This window comes from Lactuca serriola, chromosome 5 (genome assembly GCF_051521515.1).
Source record: "Lactuca serriola cultivar US96UC23 chromosome 5, Lser_US96UC23_V15, whole genome shotgun sequence".
Taxonomy (NCBI): domain Eukaryota; kingdom Viridiplantae; phylum Streptophyta; class Magnoliopsida; order Asterales; family Asteraceae; genus Lactuca; species Lactuca serriola.
Genome location: NC_136412.1, coordinates 294,834,585 through 294,848,081, shown reverse-complemented (window position 1 = coordinate 294,848,081; position 13,497 = coordinate 294,834,585). Strand labels below are relative to the sequence as shown.

Here is a 13,497-nt window from a genome sequence, read left to right as displayed (position 1 = left end):
TATAAGATATATTAAAATACATTGAATATGATAATAAATTTAATAATTCTATTTATTCATTAGTTGAATATGTTTATTTATTTTGAAATTTTATTTTAAAAAATTCTTAATATTTAAAATTTGATATTTTTTTTTTAATTAACCCGGTTTTACTGTATATCTATATGTTCTGTATATCTATATGTATATCTATTGATCCAATTTTTTGATTGTGTCTATGATCTCACGCCATATGCCAATAGCAGTTGACTTGTCGGCCACAAGATACAAGATTAGGGTTCACTTGGTATGTTTTCCAAATTTTTTTTCTATTTGAACTAAATCTTTAGATTTCATGAATTTGTTTTATTTTGGTGAAAGGAGGATTTATGCCATCGATTATACGAAATAACGTGACTTTTTTGTGAAGTTTGTTATGGGTGTTTGTTTTAAGATTTCTCATTAGGAAATTGTTTTTGCTTCCCATTTTGATCTACAAATGAGTCTTTTGAGATTTTGTATAGATTTTTTGAGAAATACTTTTTTTTGAAGAACATATTTCATAGGTTTACATCCGTATTGAAGTGGCGACATGTTCTCTACTTTTTGCCGTCGTTTTGAGTGTCATGGTTGGAGATTTACCCTCGTGATAGTCTTTATACCATTTTTGGTTTAAACAATTTCATTCAATTGGTTAATGGTAAGTTGATATTTGTTCCTTTCATGATTTTTGCAACTAATGGTTTGTAATTTAGATGATGGTACCTGCAATGCACATAACCTGTTTGTGAAAATGCCTAAGTGAATGTTTGTTGAAACAAAAATTGTATGCTTGAAAGTTTATGTCACTGACGTATGTATATGTAAATATTGTTATACGTATTTTAGTTTTAATATTTTTTATTGTTAAGTTAGTGTCTCACTAGATCCTTCTATCAAGGGTTTTGATCTCACACAATAAAAGCAAGATAAAAACGATTCTACCATTGGCTATCCCACCATAAAATACCCATTTATTTGGAAATTTTCATGATTATTGTAGTTAGTCTTTTGGACTATTGTAATGCACATAGTCTATTTGTGAAAATACCTAAGTGAATGTTTGTGAAAATGCCCACATCTTAATTTTAATATTTTTTTTCATCATCAAGTTGGTGTCTCACTAGATCCTTCTACAAAGGGTTCTCACATACTTAAAGCAAGATAAAAACTATTTAAAAGCCAATCATTTCTCTTTAAAGCTCTCCATACTTGAAAAGAGTGTCAGAAATATTGGGAATGTGTCTCGAGTATTTTGAAGGCTAAAGGTATTTTGGTCATAAAATAAAAATACATGAAAAAGAGATTTAGACTTAACTTGATGTGGTTTCCTAGCTTTTTGGATGAACAGAGCATTTTGGTCAAACTCACTTATATTGTTACATATTTGGTTAAAAATAATTATTTGGTTGGACTAAAATACCCTCTTTATTAGTTGAACTAAGAGTACCATTCATAAAATGTTGCTGCATGATTTGATTGGCTATAGGTTTTTGCTGACCACTAAAAAAATCCATATTTTTGTTCTCTGTAAATTATTGTAAGTACTTAGACATTATAGCCATTGAGTATTAAGTACATTGCCGGTTACAAATTGGTAATAGAGTAAAATATTTTGACTAGATGTCATTATGGTAAAAGTTAACATTGATGTTATTAATAAATTTAAAGTATATGCTTGTATCAGAAAAAAAGATAACTGTTTTGTTATTTCTTGCAATCTCATTAAAGTAAAAGGGTAGATTGTGTAAATTATATGTATTTAATTGTTTACAACAGTAGCACAAAAATGCAAATTGTTAATTTTAGTATTAAGATTGTTTAAATATCAATAATTTAGTTTTAAACGAAGAATTTTAACTTTTTTCACCGGTTCTAAATCGCGACACATATAATGTGGAATTTATCAAATCTTAACTTGGATGCTCCTAGTGCAATGTTTACTATTGAGTTACTAAACTTGGTTGCAAAATTTGAGGGGGGATTTATATGTGGAATTTAGGTGCACTCTTAATATATGCTATATTTCTAGATCCAATAGAGGAGAAAATGAAAAATATGGGAATTTACTTTTGTTTATTTCTCAAATTATCATCTTACTTTACTTATATCGTTATAACTCTTTTACCCGTGGTTTCCACGGGTTGTAACCTAGTATATATTATATTCAATATTCACAATTCTTGAATTTATAGTGCGAGTAAAAAACGATTTTTTGTTTGATTTTTATGAACACATTAACATTTGGTTGTTGTAAGCGGAGAATAATATAGTTTTGGACTTTTGGTTATGTAATTGGAAGCTTTGAAATTATATGGGCTAAATTATAGATGATCAAAAACAAAATTAATCATTAGATATGGTATTAAAACTATATGGGCTAAATATTTTTTTTTCCATTGGCTTTAAATTTAGTGTTTGTGGGCTTCGTGGTTATAAAGGATAATTGGGCTGAAACCGAGGGTACTTTCCGATTGCTTTTGTTTTTCACAATATCAAAGTATTTATGTGATTTTAAAGTTTTAGAAAAGTACAAAATATGTTCATAATTAGATTTAGCCAATGAAATTAACTTATTAATTTTGCGGAAATTACCAAAGCATACATCCTTCATAAATATTATATTTCAGTACCTAAATAAAGAAATTACGACTTACCGCAAGTGTTTCTATACGATTGAACGATTTTGTTTAAGATGCTACTTAACCATGATTTATCGAAGTACGTGTTATGTTAGCAATTGCGTAGAAGTATTATTGTACGTAGCTTATATATAGAGAAATTATGTTTGAATAATTAAATACTAAAATTTACGAACAAAATACAAGTCATGGTCGTTCGAGCAGTCGATCATAACATGTTGGAATTTAATAAATACAAAATGAAACAGTCTAGGGTATATATTACTAAGTGATGCAATTTGTGCTCGTCAAAGTATTTGTGGAGGACATAAATGCTTTTGTTGCTTCGTTATAGACCTAAGATCATATGCGAAGAAAAGAACATGTCCATACTTCGGGGGATGTCTGGGGAATACACTCATGGGGAGACTTGATATATTATATTCCTTTTATTCCAAATTAATAGTCCACTTTTGAATTTTCAAGTCTTTTTTCTTCAACTTTGACCGTATATATTTTTATTTGTGTTATATATTATTTGATAAAACTTATAACATTGAAAAAATATTTAAAATACAATTCATTCATATATTTTGCATCAAGTATTATTTATCAAAAGCAAAAATATATAAGGTCAAAATTGAAGAAAAAAGATTTCAAAAATGGACTATCAAATTGGAACGTAGGTAGTAGCAACTTTCTTGAGCTCAAAATTATTTCATTAATTATCCAAACATCCTAAATCTTAATAATTTAAGGATGTTACAAAGAAACACATATTCATTAATTTATCTATAAAGAACTTATCGAGTATGCAGATATCTTGATTTCTTTATCACGAGGCGAAGCCACTTACAAGCAAGGCCCATGTAATTTTTTTAATTTATATAAAATTTGAATAGAAAAAATAATATGAATTATCTTAAAAATAATTAGGACCTACTTAATAACATTTGACAAAATAAGAAAATAAAAAAATAAAAAAATAATGGAAAACTGATACTCAGATTTCAAAGCAAATGGTTATTACTTTCAAAACCTATCAGACATCGGAGATAAAAAAAAAAAGAGCTGAAGCTGTTTGATGTTATAAAAATAAATTATGAATGGTTATTAGGAAATTAAAAAAAGCAAACAACTCTTCTCATATTGTTGGTCGTATAAAATGGTTGTTGCAAATGAACTTTTTTAAAAGAAAAGAGACTCGGTCGTGCAAAGTAGTTATTTTTTTGTTGCAAAAATCAGGTTTTAGTGTTAAGTAGACTGATTTTACCAGTTTTTAACTATTCTATTGGTCCGGTTGAACTCGAGTTTTTACAAACCGGTTGTTTTTTTGTTCGTTCGACTCGACCCAATCTGTTATACATAGAGTTGACTCTTTGGTTTTTTTTTTTTGCATTCACTTAAGTAGGAACCACGTGCTATTTTGTTCTAGATTCGCCATTGTTAGCAATAAAAAGAATTGTTTTGTTAACATCAATAATGGACTCCACAGTGGACATTACATAGTTAGCGGATGGATATTAGGTTGGCTTTAGTCCTTTGACATACGAGACCTTTGTGAATTTTACTGATATGCATCTAAGAATTTTGTGCCCTTTTATCTTTTTTTTTTGTCATCTCCAAATGTGATCGAGGTCCATCTTCGTTTACATAATCACCTAATATAATTTTCATCTAGTCATTTGTTTGGAGCAACCACTATCTAAGTACCAAATATGATTATGTCCTTGTAGTAATATGTCATAAGATGATTAATTTCCTTTAGGGTCCCATTTTGAAATGGGAGTTAATTTTACCACATCACATTTCTGTTCATCCACTGAAAATATAATTCATGGAAAATTATACCCTTTAGCTTCTTTAATTTTTAGTTTATGATACTAAAGAGAGAAACATCTAAATCATATATTCTCACATTTTCCCCAAAAAAACGCACACAATCTTATTCTTCAGTCGTTGTGTGCCTGCATCTTCATCTTTGCGTTTTCCTACTTCCCTATAGGATTGAGAACCGAAAAAGGAAATGATGATGTTATCAGGATTATCAATCCCGTTAACAGTCTCGATGTTATTGATATAACATCAACTGTAACATTCAGTTCAGGTGAGCAGTTGTCAAGATTAAATTTTCAAAGGATTTAACCATACTCACGATGTGAGGAATGTATGTCACGCTGTGAGGAATTTAATGAGTACGCGCATCATTTTTGGACTCACAACGTGAGCAAATATTGGCTCACAACGTGAGAAATTCCTAAGAGGAAACCCTAATTGTAGGGGGTTTTATTTCTATATTTAAAGGAAGTGAGGGCTAGGGTTAGCCCACCCTCAGCCTCCATCACCTCCTTGCCCCCTGGAAACCCTTTCCTCCATATTTGATCTTGAAGCTCCTTTGTGGTGATTTTAGACAAGTAGAAGAAGAGGAAGAGCATCTAGTCCATCATTTCTGCATTCAAGTCTCACCACAAAGCATTTGCACATCCTCTAGACCTTTCAAATTCATTGCTTTATGAGTCCATTAGCCTAGATCTAGATTTTTATGTTAAAACCTTCATTTTCAAGATGATGTAGAGGTTGGAATCCATAAAGTTGCCAACTTTATGGATCTCTAGTGTCCCTTGAGTAATATAGTTGCTATATCTGGAAGATGGTTGAGTTTTATGACTCTTGCGTGAGATTTGGTGTCATTTTTCCCTTTTTGTGCCCTAACTAGTGTTTGGGACATGCATTGGGCATGCATGTCCAACAAGCCATGATTTGATGACGTTCTGGAGTAAATAAGATAGTATAAAGGATTTCGTTGCTTGGCCAAAAGAGATTACAAGCTTCATTAAGAACTTCTAATCAGAGCATTCTCACGACGCGAGCACAAGGGGTGTCATGACGTGAGGATGGCCTTCCTCGACTGTTTTGGACTTATTAGGTCACGAACTGACCATTAGGGATCACGAAGTGACTAATGAATTGTGGGACTTTTGAGTTTGGATTGACTTTGACTTTGACCGTTGACTTTGACCAAGTTTGGCATAGGGGTATTTTGGGTATTTTGAGTTGTAATTGAGAATTGGTCACTATTTGATGGATAAGTAACCGGTACAGTTGATACTTAGAGTTATGTCCTGTTTAGCGATCTTTTCATACTGAGAGGTGAGTTTTCCTCACTGTACGTGTGGGTCGAAGGCACCAATGTTGACCCATTGGATTATGTATCCTGGTATAGAGGATGTTGCTATGTTGTAGTGATATGTTTGATCTGTGTCCTGGTATATAGGATGTTGATATATGGTAGTGATAGTTAAATATGTCTATTTGTCTGTTAATTAGTCATATGATTATCTGTTTGATGGATATATGTTTATCTGTTATGTTTGTATCGACATAGTATGGTTGGGTTGAGGTAGTATTGCTTTGTGCGGTAGCCAACAATCCCGGGAGCAAACCATATATAAGTTGTGGGCCTGAAGGGCAAGCCAAACTTATGATGTGGGCTTGGAAGCAAGCCAGATATGAGTTGTGGGCTTGAAAGGCAAACCAGACTCATATTGTGGGCTCAGGGGTAATCCAGCCTGTTAGTTGTGGACCCAATATATATTGTTATATGTTGTGTGTTGGTACTTTGGGGGATCTCACTATGCTTTGGCGTACAGTTTCAGTTTATTATTCTAGGTACTTCTGATGATTGTAGGAAAATGAAGGCGTGATCGTGCACATCTTCCTGTTTTTATGACATCGGATCTTGGTATACTCTGATTTTGAATAATTCTTTGGAAACAATGGATTTGTAAACACTTTATGGATGGAATGGGTTGTTTTTGAAAAAATTTAATTTTTATGATTTTTGAGATGTTTCAACTTGGTATCAGAGCCCCGGTTTGAGTGAAATTGGATGAGCATTTATGTGAATCCAGTCTCAAGCTAAGGATCTGTAAAAGTTTTAAAAATTGTTTTCAAAAATTGATTCAAATTATTTTCAAAATTGTTACCAAGGTAACCAAAGAAGGATAAGATGTGTACGGTCAGCCGAAGCAAGAAAGAGTACCCCAAGATACCCACACTAATATTTGTTTATGATAATTGTGAACAAAATGCATGCTAGATTATAGGCTAAGGATCTTCAGGAATTCCATGTTAGAAATGCCTGAGTTATGATGCCTGATAGCCTAGAAGAATCTCTTGTATGTTAGATGGAATTGACATCATTACTGTAGCTATTTAGTGTATGTATCAGGTTGTACATAACTAAGATTTTATAGCTCGAGAATGTTTGATTTAGCTTTATATCCTTTTCCTCGTTTGTTTGTGGGCTTAGAGTGGAATAAAGTATTCGACTGTCTATAGAATTTGGTGCTATGTATGATTAGCAAGCGCGAGTGGCTGCAGGGTTGGTCGAAGTTCCATGAGTGAGTACAGTTACAACATACCAACATGGGAAATGATTAGCCACTCTTGAGAGAGTAGATATAGGATATATGTATATCCTAGATGATTGGGCCTAATGGTCAAGACTTACGTGTAAGGATCTGCATGATTCTTTTGATATCTTAGTGTCAGTCGGTTTCATTGCTCAAATGTTGCTTGCTTTATGATTTGCGGGACTCATATTGATGTAAGTTAACTATTAAATGAATATATTAAGTTACATCCTACAAAGGTTAAATAATTTTAGAATGATTGATTCGACCCTATTGCGCAACTCTCGTTTGTGTCCAACCGTTGTAGGGTTGGATCTTTTAGTCGAAAAAATTATTTAATTTTTGTTGCATGTAATTATATTCATGAAGTGGTTAGCTGACATTAATAGGAGTTTTTTAGCAGTTGATATCAGGGTGAGGTGAGGATCCTAAGAGAGCCTAGGAAGTGCCTTAGTGTAGTTGCGACACCGTTTAGCGGGTTTTAGGAGTATCATTATAAGGAGATGACTTAGAAGATTCAGTAAGATTCTTGAGGAAAGTATGGATAGGTGTGGAAGATAGTATTGGGCATGTACTACTGGAAGCACATGATCCGTACTCGAATAGAGGAAAGTCACGAAGATTCTAAGGGGCTAGTAGAGGAATTACGTGCAAAATTTTGTAGTATGGGTAAAGTGTGATGAAGTGGCGATGATATTTTGGTTATGTGATGATATTTTGGTTTTGTTTAATAGGATGTTGGTGCATGGGCGAGAAGCAGAGCCCTTCGATATTGGTGTTGGTGGCACAGGGTTACGCGGTTGGTTGTCACTGAGGTATCACTAGTTTTATTGGAAGAATTTTCTAGTATGGTTGGTCAAATCAATGACAGGCTGGTTGTCAAATTCAGCGAGCGAGTTGCATCCTTTAGTGATGTGGAAGAGACTGTTGAGACGACTAGAGAGAGAGAGAGAGAGAGAGAGAGATCTTGATGTGGGAGTGCGTCGAGGAAAGAGGAAGCGTGCACATGATCTAGAAATTTCATTGTGAATGTCTTGAGTAATTTTCCAGGTAGGGGTACACCTGAGCTGACGAGGATTTGGATACAACATGAAATTTTTTGGATTGATCATCTTTACTCGTGGGAGCAGTGGGTTGGTAATGACATGTTAGGGAGTCAAGGGTGTATTTAAGGTTTTTGGTACAACTTCTGGATTTGGGAATAGTTGAAATTCGCGATTGATGTGTTTTGAGTATTCGTTCTGCATGTTTGGTGGTGCTCATAGTTAAGGGAAAGGGGTAGGATCAACGAATGGGTGAATATCAGTCCTGGAGTATGGGTTCTGAAGTTTAGAATTGATGGGTTCTCAGTCTCAGGGAGCATATTTATGGGGTTGTTTTGGTGGTTATAGTTTTGGAGAGGCCCCCGTTGTGTGGTTCTCACTAGAAGTTAGGTCTTATAGCTTGGAAGTTGTGGAATATTTTGGTGTGTTTCTCTATAGCGGTTATCTAGTTAAGACTCGTGTTGGGAGTCACCTTGTTTCTGAATGAAGGGTTCAACAACAGTGAATAGTTAGGGGTTCTGTTTCCCAGTGGTACCAACAAGGTAACTCGGGGTCGGAAGGGTTCCGTACGAATCAGATTGTAAAATGAAGTCGTATTGGTTGTGTTCTGAAATAGTTTTGCTTTCTTAAGAGTTAGTCGATGTATTGGATTTCCAGATTTTGGGCAGAATTGTGACGGTTTTCCATCTGTGGTAAAAGTTAGTGGGTCAACGATTCATTATTGGTCGGGTTACGTAAGTTTTGCTAAGATTGGGTTAATTATAGTATGGGAAGGTAGTCACTTGAATGAGCCGAGTTTTAGTTCGGATCGGGTGTCGGGGAGGATTGTCTGAATGGCCCGAGGCAGAGATGCGAGAACATATCCCAAAGTTATTTGTAGCAGCGGAGTTCGAGGACAACGTCTAGTTTAAATGGGGGAGAATTGTAACATTCAGTTCAGGAGAGAAATTTTCAAGTTTAAATTTTTCAAAGGATTTAACCCTACTCACGACGTGAGGAATGTATCTCATGTCATGAGGAATTTATTAAGTAGGCACATCATTTTTGGGCTCACGACGTGAGCACATATTGGATCACGATATGAGAACTCCTTGAGAGGAAACCCTTATTTTGAGGGTTTTATTTTTGTATTTAAAGGAAGTGAGGGCTAGGGTTAGCCCACTCTTAGCCTCCATCATTTGTGGTGATTTTAGCCAAGGAGAAGAAGAGGAAGAGCATGTAGTCCATCATTTATGCATTCAAGTCTCACCACCAAGCATTTACACATCCTCTGGACCTTTTGTGAGTTTCAAGTTCATTGTTTTATGAGTCCATTAGCCTAGATCTATATTTTTATGCTAAAACCTTAAATTTTCAAGATGATGTAGAGGTTGGAATCCATAAAGTTGCCAACTTTATTAATGTCTAGTGTCCCTTGAGTAATATAGTTGCTAGATCCGGAAGATGGTTGAGTTTTATGACTCTTGCATGAGATTTGGTGTCATTTTCCCTTTTGTGCCCTAACTAGTTTTTGGGACATGCATTAGGCATGCATGTCCAATAAGCCATGATTTTTATGATGTTCTGGAGTAAATAAGACACTATGGAGGATTTGGTTGCTTGTCCAAAAGAGATTAAGAGCTTCATTAAGAACTTCTGATCAAAGCGTTCTCATGACATAAGCACAAGGGGTGTCACGACGTGAGGATGGCATTCCTCGACTGTTTTAGACTTATTAGGTCACGACGTAGCTAGTGAATTGTGGTACTTTTGAGTGTGGATTGACTGTGACTTTGACCGTTGACTTTGATAAAGTTTGACATAGGGGTATTTTGGGTAGTTTGAGTTGTAATTGAGAATTGGTCACTATTTGATGGATAGGTGACCGGTAGAGCTGATATTCGGAGTTGTATCCTGTTCAGCGATCTTTTTAGATTGAGAGGTGAGTTTTCCTCACTGTACTTGTGGGTCAAAGGTACCAATGTCGGACCACTGGGTTATGTATCCTGGTATAGAGGATGTTTGCCATGTTATAGTGATCTGTTAGATCCGTGTCCTGATATATAGGATGTTGCTATGCAGTAGTGATAGTTAGATCTTCATGTTTGTCTATTGACTGGTCATAGATTATCTGTTTGTTGGATATATGTTTATCTGTTATGTATATGTTAACATAGTATGGATATGTTGAGGTAGTACTGTTTTGTGTAGTAGCTAACAAAACCGGGAGGAAGCTAGACATAAGATGTGGTCCTGAAGGGCAAGCCAAACTTATGTTGTGGGCTCGGGAGCAGGCTAGATATAAGTTGTGGGCCCGAAAGGCAAGCCAAAATCATACTGTGGGCTCAGGGGTAATCCAGTCTGTTAGTTGTGGATCCAATATATGTTGGTATATGTTGTGTGTTAGTATTTTGGGGAATCTCACTAAGCTTTGGCTTACAGTTTTAGCTTATTTTTTCAGGTACTTCTGATGATCGTGGGAAAGCGAAGGCGTGATCGTGCACATCTTCTTGTTTTTATGACATCGGATATTGGGATACTCTAATTTTGAATAATACTTTGGAAGCAAAGGCTTGTAAACACTTTATGGATAGAACAGGTTGTTTTTAAAAAAAATAAATTTTTATGATTTTTGAGATGTTACATCAACCATGCTCGCTAACAATTCAATATTATCTCATTTCTTCATCACATAACTCATCAATTAATTCCATAGTTCACTGGAACAATCACAAATCAACTACAACAAAATCACGCCCATGGACACGTCGACCATGAGAAATTCAACAAATAGGCCAAACCTCTATATGCATCAATCATGATATTTCAAATAGTAAAAAACATATATAGTTACATTTATTTTCTTATGTAAGGTCGCACCTTATGATCTTATGAGTCAAACACTCTACATGCTGACTACCAGAGCTAAAGCGAACATCAGCATCAGCGCCAGCGCCTCAAGACCTTATTAGTGTCAGCGTCTATATAGTGATCTTATGTAATCTTTGTATATTAGATAGTTATATTGATATGAATATAATAAATAGCAGATCCGATATCTTGGTGATAAGGATCAGTTCTTATTATATATTAGATACAATCCCTTTATTAAAAGGATATACTAGTATTTGTGACAATCTTTATCTTGATGAGAACAACCCCTTTCTTGGTGAAAGACATCTTTTTGATTAATTCGTGTTCTTTACTTTTTCTGTTCTTTATTTGGTTTAGTTAGTTTGTTCTCTTTTAATTATGCTTGAAGTGTATTCAATTGATACAAACTGTCACCTTCAACTATAACGGTGTGAGAGAAGATGTGAAACACATGGATAATCACGTTTAGGGTTTGATTTAGGGACAAACAAGAAGCTAAGAAAAAAGTGAACACACGAGATGTCTTTGTGCAATTTAATGGTGTCGGGTATGTAGAACAGTGTTTGTAATTGTAAAAAGAAAAGAAACAGTAGTATGAACTTGAGCATCTAGGCATGCTTTCGAAGTGAATAATCATTGTTGAAAGACTCCAAATATCTATAGTTGATAAATTTGAAACAAATAACAGTTATCAACTAACGATAGAAGAAGTTAAAAGCGGTTGGAGATCCTGGAGCATCAGAGATTAAGTTAATTGATATTTTATTGATTATGTAGAATATTATATGATAAGATGAATAAATAGAAGGGGCAAACTTTTTCTGAGATTCAGACTACAAATTGATGTAATCGATGGGTCATGTAGTGGTAACCATTTGAATTTCTCTTTCCTCAATATCCTAAACTAATATTAAAATAGGTTTAAGGGTATAATTTTCCATAAATTAATTTATCAACGGATCAATAAAAATATTCAGTGAATAAAATTAGTTCCCTTTTTAAATGGGTTTGAATAATGTAGTCTTAAGTGTTGTAAATATTTTGTAACATTCTAATGGTAAGTTGTTACTTTTACATACTTTCTTAATCCACTTTCCATCTCCTAATTTTATATTATCTTTTCTTTTAGATTCTTTCTCATGAGAACTACTTAAGGCTTGATGTTTTTTGATCATAATTATAACATTTTATTTTTTACATTTGTTGTTGCTTTTAACCTTTGAAACTATTGAAGTATCTCAACCGTCTAAGTAGCTTAAGTTTTTTTTTTTTTTTTTAACTATCTAATGTTCTTTTACAGATGTGGCTTTTGATGACTGATGAGTTTTCGATATTATCATTACAGACATTGAGCGAGTATTGTGTTCTCTGTGTGCTCCTGGCGAATAAGGTGGTTAGCTTGAGCAACTTCATTAGCTTACATTGGGGTTGATGAAGCAACATGATTTTCAATGACCTTATTATTTAAAATTTGAAGTTTTTCTATCATAATATGCATCACAAAGCATTTATGATCCTTTTAAGCACTCTTTAAAAGTGTTTTTGACATATTGATCAATAGAAGTAATAGTGTTAACGGGTTATGTACTTCCAATAATATTTGTAACATAGTGTTTGTTTATTATAGCTCTTGATCTTTTGATTCAACATGTTTAACAAATATATGATGATAATGTTGTATTAGTTCTTATGCATTTGAAAAACATGGATTTTCTATAACCTATTTAAGCTTATCAACAACTTCTTGAAAACTTTCACCAACTTCATAGAGAAGAGAATTGTTCACTTATAATTTTCCAACTCTAATGTGTGAGAAGGTCCATTTTTATGGTTAGTTATGTTTTTAGAGTCGTTAATAACTTCATCCCTTTCACTTATGAGAAACTTATTAAGTAAATTATTAACGTCGAATATGATTATCATATTTGGAAGTTCTATCAATTTGAGGTTAAACTTTAATAATTGTTTATCATAATTTTGTTTATTTTGACCTTATCTTGATCTGATGTTTGGAGATCAAAACTCAAATAATCAAAAAATTTTACCTTTTCATTGTCAAAGTAAAATCCCAACCAAAAATCCTTTTGCCTAGCAGTATGCTGAGATGTCCTCCCCCATAAGGTTGAGGGTTCAAATCCCTTCTAGGACATATGTGGATTCGGGAGTAGTTTATGAGTATATTAGAGAGAGAAAGTGTATGTATGTATGTATGTATGTATGTATGTATGTATGTATGTATGTATGTATGTATGTATGTGTGTCTGTGTCTATGTTCATCATCGTTCAAAAAAATCAAAATAAAATTACAAACCTTAAAACTTGATACATAGAGGAAGGATCCCAGTTTGTTGTTGACATGTCTTTAATAGCTTGAATAAGATTAACTTCAAACATGCTCACACTATTGTGTCCTAATTGTTCACTCTTTTTTCCATGAGACATAGATTACTCTTTTGTCTTTAACAGCGCCAAATTTTGATCGAGGTCGTTGTCTCGGTCAAAAATAAACCAACTAACCTAAGTAGTGGAAGGGTAAGTCGGGTTGAA

The 13,497-nt window shown here is 33.8% G+C and overlaps 1 long non-coding RNA gene across 1 annotated transcript; it reads left to right on the top strand.

Annotated features, from left to right (window-relative positions):
* The first annotated feature begins 200 nt into the window (after positions 1-200).
* LOC145051716 (uncharacterized) lies at positions 201-875 on the top strand. The gene is made up of 2 exons (XR_013683784.1): positions 201-286; positions 532-875. It is a non-coding gene; the product is annotated as an uncharacterized LOC145051716 (long non-coding RNA).
* Positions 876-13,497: the final 12,622 nt, after the last annotated feature.